Raw genomic sequence first — 14,948 nt, 5'->3', positions numbered from 1 at the left:
GAGCCGCTTCATCCCTGCTGCTGTTAGATCACATCTCAGCTCGGAGCATCTTTGTCAGCCCACTGCACAGAGAACTCTAGTGCATCACAGCTGAGTAAACAGTAATCTAACTCTGCCGCACCTGAGTGAACAGATTATATCCAGCTAATGTTCTAGCTAATTCCTCAAATCTCCAATTACAAACAGTCACAAACCCCTTCCCTCCTGCACCCGGAGAGAAAGGATGGGGCACAAAACACAGGCATATGGAAATATGGTACTGATGGGGGGGCAGCTTCCAGCTATTTTCTGTAAGAGCCCCACCTTGTAGCAGAGGATGCTCCATCCCATGCCCCCCCATACCATATCTCATTAGAATTGCCACCATGTTTTTTTTCCTTTCCATTTTCTCACTTCTCCTCCTTTCTGTCTGTTCTTTTTCCCTTCTCAGCTTTTCCTTTTCTGTCTAAATTTTTCCTTTTTCTCACTTGTTTTGTGGCTCCCCCACCTGTTCCCCACTCAGCAGAAGGCTCTGTACCTCGATAGGATGTCCATTGGCTACTCCAAGAAGTCACATGCATATGCTCTTCCTGCCTAGCAGAGTAACAAAGCAGAGCCGCCTGGGTCCGTGGACCGTGAACCTGAGCCTGCAACCTTGTATGCGCAAGGTAATCCTGCAGCTGGCTGCGTTAGGGGAGCAGAGACGGAAGAGGAAGTGGCTTGCTAGCTGCCACCCACTGTTTTCCCCAAGGTGCCCTGGGCATGTTTGTATTGTGAAGGGGCAGAACTGGAGTCATGCAGCTTTTCTCCACCCTCACTCTTCTCCTCTGCTCAGCAACCCCAACCTGGACTTGTCTCAGGCCCTATTTGAAACCAAATTAAGCTAAATCCATATACGAGGGGGACTCTTAACCCCACTTAAGGGAGTTGCACTGATTGAGCCGAGGTCAAAGTCTGGGTCCTTATCTTCAAGGCCCGCAATGCCTGGGACCAGCATGATTAAAAGTTCGCCTTTGATGAGGATGAGGGTCATGATCAACAACTTGACTGCTCAGGCACAATGGAACTCCCCACCACAAGGGAGATGGAGCTTTCTCATGGGCTCATCTGAGACTGTGGAACGAGATCCCAGAGGAACTAAGACCCATCAGAAACCTCCCCACCTTCCAGTCCACAGAGCAGCGGGTATATTAAAAAACCCTATCAAACCTAAACACTACACTAGACACGCAATTCTCTATCTAGGGCAAGGATGAGAGGAAGAGCAGATGTTAGTCACGTCACATACTGTACTGGAAGATGCTCAGATACTACGGGGATGCAGGCAGTATAAGAACCTGTACAGAGTAGAATTGATTTAACAAAATCAATTTAGAAACCAGTTCAGTTAAATCAGCCCAATTTCTAGGGGTGGACCAGACTTTGCCCATCCACATCTCAGAAACAATCTCTTTTGTCAGCTTTTTCCAATGTAGTTCTTTCAGCTGGAAAGTCTTTTCCCCCAATCCCTCCCACATAACACTCTGTTGATAGAACACAGCATGTGAGAATCCAGAGCTTTCACTGGAAATGCTCTTTTCCTCACTAGGAAAAGGCTTGGTAGGTTACCAAGCCAACTTCCCTCTGTCAACTCTGCTTTCCGAGCTTTCATCTCCTTTTTCAAAAGAGGAAGGACCAGGGTGTTTTCTTTGTTGCAAATTGTGACTAAAAGTTATAGCGGCCGTTAGTGTTTCCCAGAGAAAGTCTCCACTGTCCTCTGGGTTTGTTTCTTTTTCAGTGATGCGTATGCGTTACTTGTAGCGTGATCAGACCTGCCCAAGCGTAACTTCCCCTGCTGTTATCATTCTGTTTGCATTATGACTTAATTTACTTGTGGAATACAGTGTGTGTATATCCGTTTGTGATTTCACTGGGAATATTAGCAGATGCCAAAATGTCAGTACTACTATAAAAAGCACCAACAACTCAGAACTCTCTTAAAACTCCTTTTCTTCTCCTAATCAATAACTTCCTCTCCCAGAATCCTCCTGGTCCCAAGTCACATTGGGCCTCATCCTAAATCCACTGATGGACTCCCATTTCCTTCAGTGGCTTTTGTGTCAGGCCCATTATTTCTCATCCACACCATGCCAAGTATGTATTGCTACTACAATACAGGGTGAAGGCTACACATCCCCATCAGGATTCGGGCCCCGTTATGCTAGGGGCTGCATAGCACCAAGACTGAAAGACATATTCTGTGCTGAAGAGTTTACAGTCTCATTAAGACAAGCCATAACGAGTGGGTGTAACAAACAACCAGCAGGAGCTAGGATGAGGAAAACAGTAACAGTTCTTGTTGCTACATTGCCACACAAGCAGGAGGATAATGAAGTGTCAGGCAAGTGTCAGTTAAGGCAATCCCTAACTATTAGAGACCTATGTGAGGGGGCAGATTATTCCACATACCTTTGGGGTTCTGACACTTTCTTCTGAGGCATCTGGCACCAGCTGCTGTCACAGACAGGTTCCTAGACTAGATGGACAATGGATCTTGCCTAGTCTGGCAGGCCCCTATGTTTCTATGGCACTAAGCTTGTGATATGAGAAGGGTGATTCAAGGAACTGAAATGAGATTTGAGGCCTCTCAGCTCTCCACCACTGGGTCCCATTGGTTCTAGAGACAAGATGGTATTTTGGGGGCTTTTTGGTGATATCATAGAAGTGAGCACACGAGCACGCTGGCTGGTTCCCCAGCGATAAGCATCTTCCATCACAAAAACCACCTGTCACTGGTATCAGCTAAGAAACTGAAGTTGGGGGTTGGAATGAATATGACTCCTCCCCTCAATCTAGAGGAGATCTCTACAAGTAAAGCTGGAAGCTCAAGACCCAGGGGCACAGTGGAGAAACTTGCACGGCCACTGCTTATGCAGAAACAATTCTGTGGCTAAGCAGAGGACTTGAATCTCTGGGGGCATCACACTGGACTGGACTGAAATGGGTCTGCTGAGTCTTGTGTCTCAGAAACTGGAAGTTCTGGCAAAGAGAATACTGATTCTCAGTTCTGTTTAAAGGCTTGGAATCTTTTCACTTTGTGGCCCATGAACTGCCAATCCTCCGTTTAAAGACATTAATGATGTTTTCTGTCCCAACTATCTAGAGAGAACAGATAATTGGAACAGAATTGATCTTTTGAAGTAACACCACCAGGGTGGCCGCCTCCTCCTTTTCCCTCCTCAACCCCTACTCTGGCAGAAGGAAGGTTTATGAAGGAAATTAGAATCACCATTTGCATACACCAATACATTTAGCTGGTGGCTATATGGGTCTAATTAACTCAACTAACAATATGGGTGATATGAGGTTATTAGATTATACTTGTAGCCAATTAGAGTTGCCATGGTTGAATTACTCTCTTTTTTTAACCTTGTTTATAGTTAAGAAAACAAGTGGCTGGTAAAGCTAGAGGCTTTCACTCTCCACACCCCATGAAAAAAATGTTTCCATTGCTTTCTACAAAAAGGCTAGGGCAGGGATAAGGGGGAGGGAGAAAGAGAGAGTGCCCACATATTTGGGCACTTGGCAAGGTACAGTGTTCTTTCTCTAGCAGGAAGCATGGGGATCTTGCAAAATGCTCTTGTCCCCTGCAATGTGACTTTCCTAGTGACACTTTACGTGTCAGGAGCTTTATGAATTATAACTAAATGTGTGAAGTCCTGGGCAAGTCCCCTCCAGATTCTTGACCAGTGTTAGTATCAAAGCATAGAAGCAGAGAAGTTAAATCAAAACAGAAAATGCTCTTCCTGGAAGTTTGCAAGGTAACACTGCTTTATTTCTTAAAATCCAGAACTGTAACACACAAGAACCAGATACAGAGAGAGACAAAGCAGGCTGCTCTCTATGGCAGGGAGGCACAACTCACCCCACCTGGCTTCAAATTGACTAGTCTTTGCAGACTGCCTGCTGTTATACCCAGACTGTATGCTTCCCTACAGATCCCCCTAGCCTGCAAGCAAGACCAGAAAAAAAAACAGAAAATTTAAAGTGATAGCTTACAATTTTAACAGTTTTCAATATATCACAATCAGGACTTTGAAGCCACCAAAAAGAAGACCATCCACAAAGAACTCATGCTAGGCTTTTCACTGAGCCATGTGCCAGCTGGGAAAGTACTTTGGAGCAATTGGTGGCAGGTGTACAAGGAGGTTTGGAGCCTGCAGAAGATCTGGCGACAAGCAGAGAAGGTGACTGTTTACCATCAGCTAATAGCCCCTCCCTGCCAGCCATGGAAGGGAGCCCAAGATGCAGCAGGTACACACACCCCATGCACATGTGGAAAGAATTGTTCCTCTCAGTGCTGTTGTGTGTATGGTGTGGCTCTGCACTGCACCCAATGAAGGGCTACTCCTAACAGAGATGAATGAACTCTCAGAGAGTGCTGTGTGGATACTTAGAGTGCCGACATGATCACTGAAGCTCACAGTCAGCTACCTTGCTCTTGAGTCTCAGTGACTTGATTTAAGGAGCTCCTAGTATCCTGGAATGCCTGCAAAATAGTTGAGAATTGTTGCCCCCATTTCACAGACGAGGAAACTGAGGCACGGACAAGTTACGTGTCTTGACCAAGGTCACATTTAAGGTGGCAGAACCAGGAAGGCAACCCAGAAGTCCTGGCTCCAGTCCTGCATTCTTAACCACCGGGCACAGTTTTACCCATAACCGTCTCTGAGGACAGAAGGCTTTTGGAATTCAGCCTGCAGAGAGAATTCATCTTGTTTATTACTCAAGTGTCTTATAGACAAATGTTTCCTTTTTTGCAGTCCCACAGGGGGCAAACGTTGGGAAGACGCTCAGTAAACCAAGGTCAGTTATATACTTGATAACCTCTATCAGCAACGCTAAAGCTGCAACAAATCATTGCATGTGCCCGTCTTTGTGGATGGGGAAGAGCCAGTTCTGCATTAATTGGGCCATTCAGCAGCTGTCTGATGCTTGGAATGCCATTCCTCCCCGTGATGGACGGGGGCACCGCCAAGGCCATGCTCTCCTTCTTGCATCCACGCACTGCCATTGTTCCTCGCAGATGCTAATGGACTGGGACGTTTCCTGTGCTACAAGCCCACTCATTGTCCCAGGGAAGCAGTTAGCCTGTCTTTCTCGTTCAGCTGGAGCCAGCAACACGGCATTCATTTCCCCAGCACAATGCCACCCTTTGTGGCCGTTCCCGACGCTGTTTGGAAAATGATGTAAGTGGGACCAGCCCTTAGCTAGAAAGGAGACGATCCATAGCCAAGTGCCCAGCTTTCTGAGGGGGCCAGAGGGCTGAGAAGGCCTAAGACCTTAACCAACCACATTGATCTTTCCTAGTTTCCTTGTGCTTGACTGTTAGATGGAGTCTCTCCTCCCCGACCCCATAAACACAGCCTGAGAAGCTGGCTTGGTGCAGGTAAGATCCATGCTGCTGAAGGGTGGGGGGGAAAGGGAATCTCCCCACTCCTAAGTAACATGGCTACTAGCACCCCTAAGGCTGTGGTAGTCTCTATGCATGGCGAAAACACATAGCCGCTGATCTGGCCCCTGCCTCCCCAGGAGCTTGCTCCCATGGTACATTCAAGTCTCACAGTGGAGCCACACGTGTTCTGCTGAATCTAGGGCCCTCCGTGGGTGAGAAGGGGGTCAGGATTTGACCCAATGTCATTTCATCGGCAGCAAATCCACTCTCCTTATTACAGGAAATGCCTCCAACCAAGAAAGGCAGCACAAACACTGGGAGAACAGAGTGTAATAAACCATAGTGCCATCTACGAATGAAACTGACACATAATATATTAGCTGGCTAAACCCTAGCCACACATTCCAAAATGCGACATGAAGGAAATGGCCTATTCACGGTCACCAAAGATCTGTCTTTAGTTGTAAAGTTTATTAATCATTCACTGCAATAGCTATCATATGAGGATAATGCACTGGAAAATCATCTGACTTGTCCTAAAACTCCTCTAACATCCTTATAACTAAATATACTTGACCTGGAGCCAGCCTGGTGTGATGGCACTTGGCACTACTATGTATCCAAGTTCAGGTAGATTTCACAATGGGGATCTGTTACAAAGACTTGCAGTATGGATCCTCATGTGTCAGAGCGTAAGCTGATCACACAGCGTGGTGAGAAATGATTTTCTCCCTCTAGGGTAGCAACGTGTGCATGAGTAAGGATTGTGTCTTCCTCAGAAGATTCCAGCACTGGGCAATGTAATAGAGTACCAGACTGCCCACTTGTCTGTCACTACCCTTTTCTGGTGTATTGAAAATACAGTTAAAATTACAAGCTCTCTCTTTAAGGAATTGCCTGGTCCTACTTGCGTGCTCGGAGGCTCTATAGGAAAGTGTGTGGGCTGGGTCTTGGGCATTCAGTCTGGAAGGATCCAGCCTACCTCAATGTGGATTGAGTTGTGGCGTGCTGCCTTGGGAAGCAGCCTGCTTTGTCTCCCTCTGATTTTGGTTCTTGTGTGTTAGGGTTCTGGATTCTAAGAAATAAAGAAGTGTTTCGCCTTCCAGAAAGAGATAAAGGAAGGAAATACTCTAAACTCCTCTGTTTGTATGCTGAGAACACAACATCTAGGAGATCAAATACTCTTGTTAAAGAGGCAATGTGATTTAGTGGATAGACTACTGGACTGGGTGTTAGGAGACCTGGATTCTATTACTAGGATTATCCCAGATCTGTTGTGTGATCTTGGTTATGTCATTTAACTTCTCAGGGCCTGCTTCCCCTCTCACCCTTTGTCTCAGGAGAGGTGGTCAGAAAACAAACTTTTCCAGCAAGAAGTTTCAGATGACAAATCTTCCCTGAGAATTTTCAGTGGAAAAAAAAGTGGCCATTCTCAAAGAAAATTTCAAAATGATTTGAAAAATTCTTTTCATTTTGACTTAAAATATCATTTTGTTTCAAATTTTCAGTTATAGACTCATAGACTTGAAGGCCAGAAGGGACCATCATAATCATCTAGTCTGACCTCTGCACATTGCAGGCCACAGAACCTCTCCCACCCACTCCTGTAATAGTCCCCTAACCTCTGGCTGAATTACTAAAGTCCTCAAATGATTTAAAGACTTCAAGTTACAGAGAATCCACCTTTTACACTAGTTTAAACCTGCAAGTGACCTGTACCCCGGGCTGCAGGGGAAAGCAAAAAAAAAAAAAAAAAACACCAGGGCCTCTGCCAATCTGACCTGAGGGAAAATTCCTTCCCAAACCCAAATATGATGATCAGTTAGATCCTCAGCATTTGGGCAAGACACCCCAGCCAGACACCTGGGAAAGAATTCTCTATAGTAATTTAGAGCCCTGCCCAGCTAGTGTCCAATCACCAGGTGTTGGAGATACTTGCTGCTAGCAGTCGCAAATCAGCTACATGCCATTGTAGACAATCTCGTCATACCATCCCCTCCATAAACTTATCAAGCTCTGTCTTGAAGCCAGTTAGGTTTATTGCCCCCACTGCTCCCCTTGGAAAGCTGTTCCAGAACTTCACTCCTCTGGTGGTTAGAAACCTTCATCTAATTTCAAGACTATACATGTTGATGACGAGTTTATATCCACTTGTTCTTGTGTCCACATTGGTGCTTAATTTCAATAACTCTTCTCCCTCCCTGGTTTTTATCCCTCTGGTGTATTTATAGAGAACAATCATAGGTCCCCTCAGCCTTCTTTTGATTAGGCTAAACAAGCCACGCTCTTTGAGTCTCCTCTCATAATCCTTCCTCTGATAATCCTAGTAGCCCTTCTCTGCACCTTTTCCAGTTTGAATTTGTCTTTCTTAAATATGAGAGACCAGAATTGCACACAGTATTCCAGCTGAGGTCTCACCAGTGCTTTGTATAAAGGGACTAACATGTCCCTGTCTCTACTGGAAATGCATCCTAGGACTGCCTTAGCCTTTTCCACAGCTGCATCATATTAGCATCTCATAGCCATCTTGTGATCAGTGCATGCAGGTCTTTCTCCTTCTCTGTCACTTCCAATTAATACATTCCCAGCTTATAGCAAAAATTCTTGTTGTTAGTCCCTATGTGCATGACCTTGCACTCTGTACTATTAAATTTCATCCTATTTCTATTACTCCAGTTTACAATGTCATCCAGATCTTGTATTATATTCTCCGTATTGGCAGTACCTCCCAACTTTGTGTCATCTGCAAATTTTATTAGCACACTCCCACTTTTTGTGCCAAGGTCAGCAATAAAAATGTTAAATAAGATTGGTCCCAAGACCAATCCCTGAGGAACTTCACTAGTAACCTCCCTCAAGCCTGACAGTTCACCTTTCAGTATTACCCATTGCAGTCTCCCCTTTAATCAGTTCCTTATCCACTTTCAATTCTCATATTAATCTCCATTTTCTTCAATGTAACTAATAATTTCTCATGTGGAACTGTATTAAACGCCTTACTTCAGTCCAGATAGATTAGTTCTATTGCATTTCCTTTGACTTAAAAAATAAGTTACCTTCTCAGAGAAGGAGATTGGGTTGGTTTGGCAAAATGTCCCTTTTGTAAAACTATGTTGTATTTTATCGCAGTTACTGTTAACCTCTGTATCCTTAACTACTTTCTCTTTCAAAATTTGTTCCAAGACCTTGCATACAACTGAGGTCAAACTAACAGGCCTGTAATTTTCTGAATCACTTTTTTCCCCTTCCTTAAAAATAGGGCCTATATTACCAAGTCTCCAGTCACAGGGTACAACTCCCAGGTTTACAGATTCATTAAAAATTCTTGCTACTGGGCTTGAAATTTCATGTGCCAGTTCCTTTAATATTCTTGGATTGATTTTATCTGGGACCCCCAATATAGTCCCATTAAGCTGTTTGAGTTTGACTTCCACCTCGGGTGTGGTCATTTCTACCTCCATATCCTCCCCTGAATTAGCCACCCTGCCATTACCCTTACGCTCCTCCTTACCCTTATTAAAAACCAAGGCAAAGTATTTGTTTAGGTGTTGGTACCTAGATTATCTTTAATCTCTATCCAATCCTCAGTGTTTAGCCATCCCACTTCTTCTTTCCTTGTTTTCTTTTTATTTATATGGCTATAGAACCTTTTGCTATTGATCCATCAGTTTAAGATCTGACCTTAAAATATCATTTTTAAAATTTTTCAGGTAAAAAAATGCAGCACAAGTCGAAATACAATTTTGTTTCATTTTGCGATGGCAATTTGAAATGAAATTTTTTCTTTTAAATTTCCCCTCGAGAAATAACAAAAATAGAAAGAGTAACATCTTGAATGAGTTTTACAGCAATGTAACTTCACTGACACAGTGGGTTTTCTCCTGGGTTACACTGGTAAGAACGTAAGTAAATAAGATGAAAATCAGGAATCAGTTCTTAATTGCTGGTTCAACGGGCCAAATTCAGCTCTCCATCAGTGTAAATCTGTGTTAATTTCAGTGTAAATATGAAGTAAGTTCATCTATTTTAATGCATAGTCACCAGACTTGCACTGGTCTAACTAGAGCAGGATTTGACCTAGTGTTTGTGAGTACAGCTGGATGGGAACTGGATTTTCCATTTTGTGGGAAATTTAGTGAGTTCAAAAACATTTTCCATTCCAGGGAAAACAAAAAAACTTTAAATTTCCTCAAAGTGAAATTTCAAAAACAGATAATTTGGAGTTGACTGAAACATTTCATTTCAATAAAATCAAAATGTTTTGTTTTGATTTTGACATTTATAACATAAGATAAAAGAACTTCCTAAAGAAAGTCATTTTGAAATGAAAAATCGAAATGTTCCATTCCAGAAAATATTGAAACAGAATGTTACAACATCATCAAAGGGCTTCATGTCCTTTTTCCTAAATTTCAGCAAACTTGACCTGTTTCCATGAAATATCGCACTTTTGATGAATTCGTATTTTCTGACAGAAAAATGTTTCATCCGAAAATGCCCAACCAGCTCTAATTGTCAGGATTTTTCATCTAACAGCCATTTGATGTGAAATGTGAAATGAAATTGTGTCCCAGCTCAGTTGCCACTGGACAGTCATCCAGTTAAAACCACACATACCCCTCAACAGAGGTGGCATCAAGAGCAGGGCTGAGGTAGATTGTTGGGATGGGGTGGAGGGGCTAGAATAGCTGTTCTCTGTGCTGCATGAATTTTTTTGTGATCTTAAGTTCATCCCATCTCCAAGGCTGTCAACCTGGCATGTTTCCCCAGCACTGAAGTCACAGGAAATTTCTTTTCCCATTTGTGATGGTCAAAAACCAGCATAGCAAACTGCCAGTCACTCTCTCTCTTTTTTAAGTTCCTTAAATCTGAATCTTCGCTCTTCCCTTTCCTTCCGGCACAGATACTTCTGAATGATTGATTGCGCTGGGAGACCCTACCCAGGCATGCTGCATAACGAGGTGATTTGACGTGGCTTTTAATGCTCTCCCCACTGTGAGCCATGTTGCCGGTATTAACATCTCCCCACTAGGCCTAAGCAGCTCTCACAGGCAGTTGCTTTCCTAACTCCAAGTCCGTCAGTTTAGCATTGATCCGTTTACTTAATGCCAATGTAACCTAGTGCCACGTCCTTCTGTACTACAAATCCCGCAGCCCCCTTGGTTTTCCTTTAAGTTGCTTAGCTTAATGAGCCAAGTGGGCTAATCCTCCCTATAAGGAAGATTACGAGGACGTCCAGGGATACCAAAATATGAATGTTAGAAAAACACCAGCCTAATGTTTTGTTTTTCCTGTTCGAGTATAAAGTGACCTGTCAGGAGGACAAGTCTCCACTATGCAATAGAGACATTAAAACCCCCTAAATAATTGTCCAACACTAGGGAAGGGACCTCACAATGCCGCTTGAATATGTACGGTACAAATGCATAGTCTTTTGTACGCCCCAGCAGCAGCTTCTCATCTGCTCTTTAAAGTCTGCAGCTATTAAGATGTTTATTTTATACAGTAGAACTGTGGAGGAGGTAAAGGGGATTTGATTCCTCTCCTTTGGCCCTGCCCACCTTTCAAGCACATTGGGAAGAAGTTAGAAGCAGGCACAATATGCTACTGAGTGGTTAGGTTGTTCCAAGTGACTTGAGGGTTTTTCTTTAACAAAGCTTGGAGGGCATCTTCCTTTCTTCTCTCAACCTCTGGAACTCCTTGCTAAAGGATGTTGTGAAGGCCAATACTATAACAGGGTTGAAAAGGGAGCTAGATAGATTCATGGAAGATAGGTCCATCGAAGGCTATTAGCCAGGATGGGCAGGAATGGTGTCCCTAGCCTCTGTTTGCCAGAACCTGGGATTGGGTGACAGGGCATGGATCACTTGATGATTACCGGTTCTGTTCATTCCCTCTGAGGCACCTGCCATTGGCCACTGTCAGAGGACAGGATACTGGGCTTAATGGACCTTTGGTCTGACCCAGTATGGCTGCTCTTATGTTCTTAATGCTCTGCAGAAACAATGCCTGTTCAGAGCATTTCTCGTTGCAAAGAGGGAAATCAGCATCTGGTTTAAGTATTGCTGAGGGGCGCCTACCATTATGAGTGCACTAGCAGGATTTAGAGAGGATCGCCAACTGACTGCAGGATAACAGGGTGCGTGGGAGGGTGTTTGTGTGGAGATTTGACTGATGTCTGTCAGAAGTTGATACAAGCCAGACCTACACTGCCTAACACACATGACTGTGCTTCCAATTAAAATAGCGCACACATCCACTGGCTAGGTAAGAGTGTCTTGGAATCGAAAGGTGTCGCTGTGTTCACTTCCCCTTGTTTTGTCACTAGCTTAACAAATAACTGGCATGAACATGAGGAGGGATGAATATCCCTAGCTAGAGCTGGGCAGGAGGAAGCTGTGCGAGTTTTCCTATACATCACCCTCTGTTAGAAAGCCCTGATCTTGTCCTGAGCTGTGACAGACTCTTATGCTAAACTATGCAATGATTGTATGATGTGGGCTAATGGGAAGTGAGGCCATCAAGATAAATGTGTATTTACAACCTAAGAAGGGTTCTGTTTATTGTCTGACGTGGTTTATGATACTATCACGTGTGTCTGACAGCTCTTGGATACATTACAGGTAAAAACGTAGTAACTCTTACTAATAACGTATGGTTCATATGCAAAGCACTCAAATGGCAGAAAATTAAGGTCAGCATAAAAATACCCAGTATTCAGATCAATTTCCAAGTATGTATGTCTGGATACTATTGTGGGTACATCATTAGCAGCGGGGGAAAAGACAAATTCAAGGAAATGATGAAACTAAGGGAAGAGCCACAAAATAATTAAGAGCACGTCTACAGAACAAAACAAAACAAAACAAAATCCCCCGGCAGCGAGGCTCAGAGCCCGCGACAGCTGACTCAGGTTCATGGGGTACGCGCTGTGGGGCTAAAAAGAGCAGGGTAGACATTTGAGCTCAGGATGGAGCCCAGGATCTGGAACCCAGTATGTGGGGAGGATCTCAGAGCCTGAGTGTCTACACTGCTATTTTTAGCCCTGCAGTGCTAGTCCGTGTCAGTTGACCTGAATTCTGAGACTCGCTGCTGTGGGCTTTTTTTTGCTGTGTAGATGTACCCCTAAGGGGCTGGAGTGACTGACATATAGGGGCGGATTAGAAGAACTTGAGTGAACAGCAGCTGGGGGGTATATGATAACCACAGACAGGTATTTTAATGTGAAGAGGTATTTATAAATACCAAGGGTGGACAGGGATTGTTCAGGGTGATGTAAGTGGGAATCACTAGGAGAAAACTGGATGAAAATCAGAGCAGGAAAATGTAGGCTGAATATCCGGGGATGTTTCCCAGGCATCATAGTGTACTAGGCTGTGCAGGTTTCCAAAGCAGTGTGATTGGGAGGCCCAATGTATGAGTAATTTAGAAATGCATTGAGCTAAGAACCAGAGGATATACAGGTAGGGGAACAATCTTGCATGGACAGCGGGATGGATAAAATGATCTAATATATCTTTTGTGCCAGATTCTGCAGCCATCCTTTACTCCATGGATTATCCCAGTCATTTCAATGGGACAATTTACAGAATAAAGTGCTAAATGTGAGTAAGGGTGTCACAATCTGGCCCTGTTGTATTAAGCATGAATATATTAATGCTGCACTGGAATATGAGAGAGATGGAACTAGACTCATAAGGGTCCTCTAAGAATTCCCTTGCAGCAGTATCCAGTTGGAGATGAGATTGAAGTTCACCATACTAGGGCATGGAAAGTAAATGCTCTGAATTGTCTGTTGATAAATGATTGTGCTTCCAAAATGTTAATACAAATGCACTGAATCGTGAAATGTGGCTAATATAATTAATCTTGCAATATTGTAAATCTGCTGCAGACAGATAATGTGAGAATTTAGCTCTACAGTTTTGTATTAAGGAAAAAGCCAATAAAGTGGTGTTTAGAAGGAAGCCCAGAGCTTAAATATCTGCAAGTGACTTAGGTGGTTATTTTTCAAAAATCTGTTTTATTACCTTCCACAAAACGTATACATGATATATTTACATCAGAGTGGTCAGATGTTGGAGAACTGATTCAGACACTATCAACAGGATAAAGATATACACATATATCCTCTGGGCCACACAAACAAACAAAGAGATTAAAACAAACTCTTAGACTTGTTACCTCGCTTTTAGTCACAGCTGTCACAAGATTCCTAAAAGCCACCGTTTTCCAGTTATGGTCGTATTATTCCATGGCTCACAGGCACTGACTTCTCTTTTTGCCAGTGGGTGCTTTTGAAGAGAGTTGTGTATGTTGGGGAGGAGGCTATTTTCAGGATATTTATACACTTTTCATATTCTAGCTGTTGAATAGGTGTCTATCGTTGGTATCTTAACAATTTATAATCATTATTAAAATTGTAATGAACTACATCATTACATTATCATGAATTACAGTAGATTAAAATCATTGCCCTCACCTACAAACAGTCTTCACTAGCAACCCAGTTTAAAGACATCATGGTAGCTTTCTGAATGAGACTGTTATTTATCCATCTTTCAACCTGGCCCTACTCACATCCATTACCTACCTGTGAATCATGGCATACTAGTTTAATAATTCCACCTGCCGATTTAACAGTGCGCCATGTATATGCTCCTGCCACCTACTGGTGCTGTTGTAAAATGTTAGCTTAAGGCAAAGTAACTTCCAGCGGACATCTTTAACACCATTTATCTCGTTAAAAACTCCACTGTGGCTCATGGGTGCTGAGCATCACCTATTTTTTTCACTGGGTGCTTGAGCCCCAGAGCACCCCCGGAATCAGCGCCTATGCCATGGCTGACCATTGTCTGAACTGACTTGGTGATATCTCATTCCATTTCATAGGAGAGAGATGTCTACATCACAATCAGCACTAACTGGTACCTTTGCTAGCATTCTTTAGACCTCCCCTTGCTGACGGGCAGTCTGAGTGTATCTTTACAGGATGGGCATGGAGAGTGGGCACCCCTTCTCAGCCTTCAATGTGGTTCACCCATCTCGGAGACAGGGCAGTATGGAGGAACCTGGCATGGGCACTGCGCTGTGATAAACAAGGGGTCCTCAGTTAATGGTGCTTCTCACAGCTAACATTAACGACGTAAAGTGCTAAAATAGAAAACAGGAGGTGTGGTACCATATTAAGAAGCATGGAATGTTGTCACTTTGAAATTTCAGGACCTGTTTTATAAGGAGTCAATCTGTAAATGCACCCATAAAAACCCACTGGATACAACTGTGATAACGGCACGGGCACAGCTAGAGGCATAATTGGTCATTTGCATATGCAATTGTGATTGTGTGCAAACTTGGTATTGACATGGGCAAATTAGACTTGGATTTGAGCACCTGAACATTTGAAAATCAGGCTCCAAAGAGCAATTATGATTTATTATTTGCATTACAACGATCAGGCTCCATCATGATAGGTGCTATACAAACTCAGAGGAAGGAGTCCCTACCTCCAAAAACTTACAATCTGAATAGACAA

This window comes from Lepidochelys kempii, chromosome 7, assembly GCF_965140265.1.
Source record: "Lepidochelys kempii isolate rLepKem1 chromosome 7, rLepKem1.hap2, whole genome shotgun sequence".
In the NCBI taxonomy this organism is placed as follows: Eukaryota; Metazoa; Chordata; order Testudines; family Cheloniidae; genus Lepidochelys; species Lepidochelys kempii.
The sequence above is the reverse complement of the archived record's forward strand: the minus strand, read 5'-3'. Positions refer to the sequence as shown.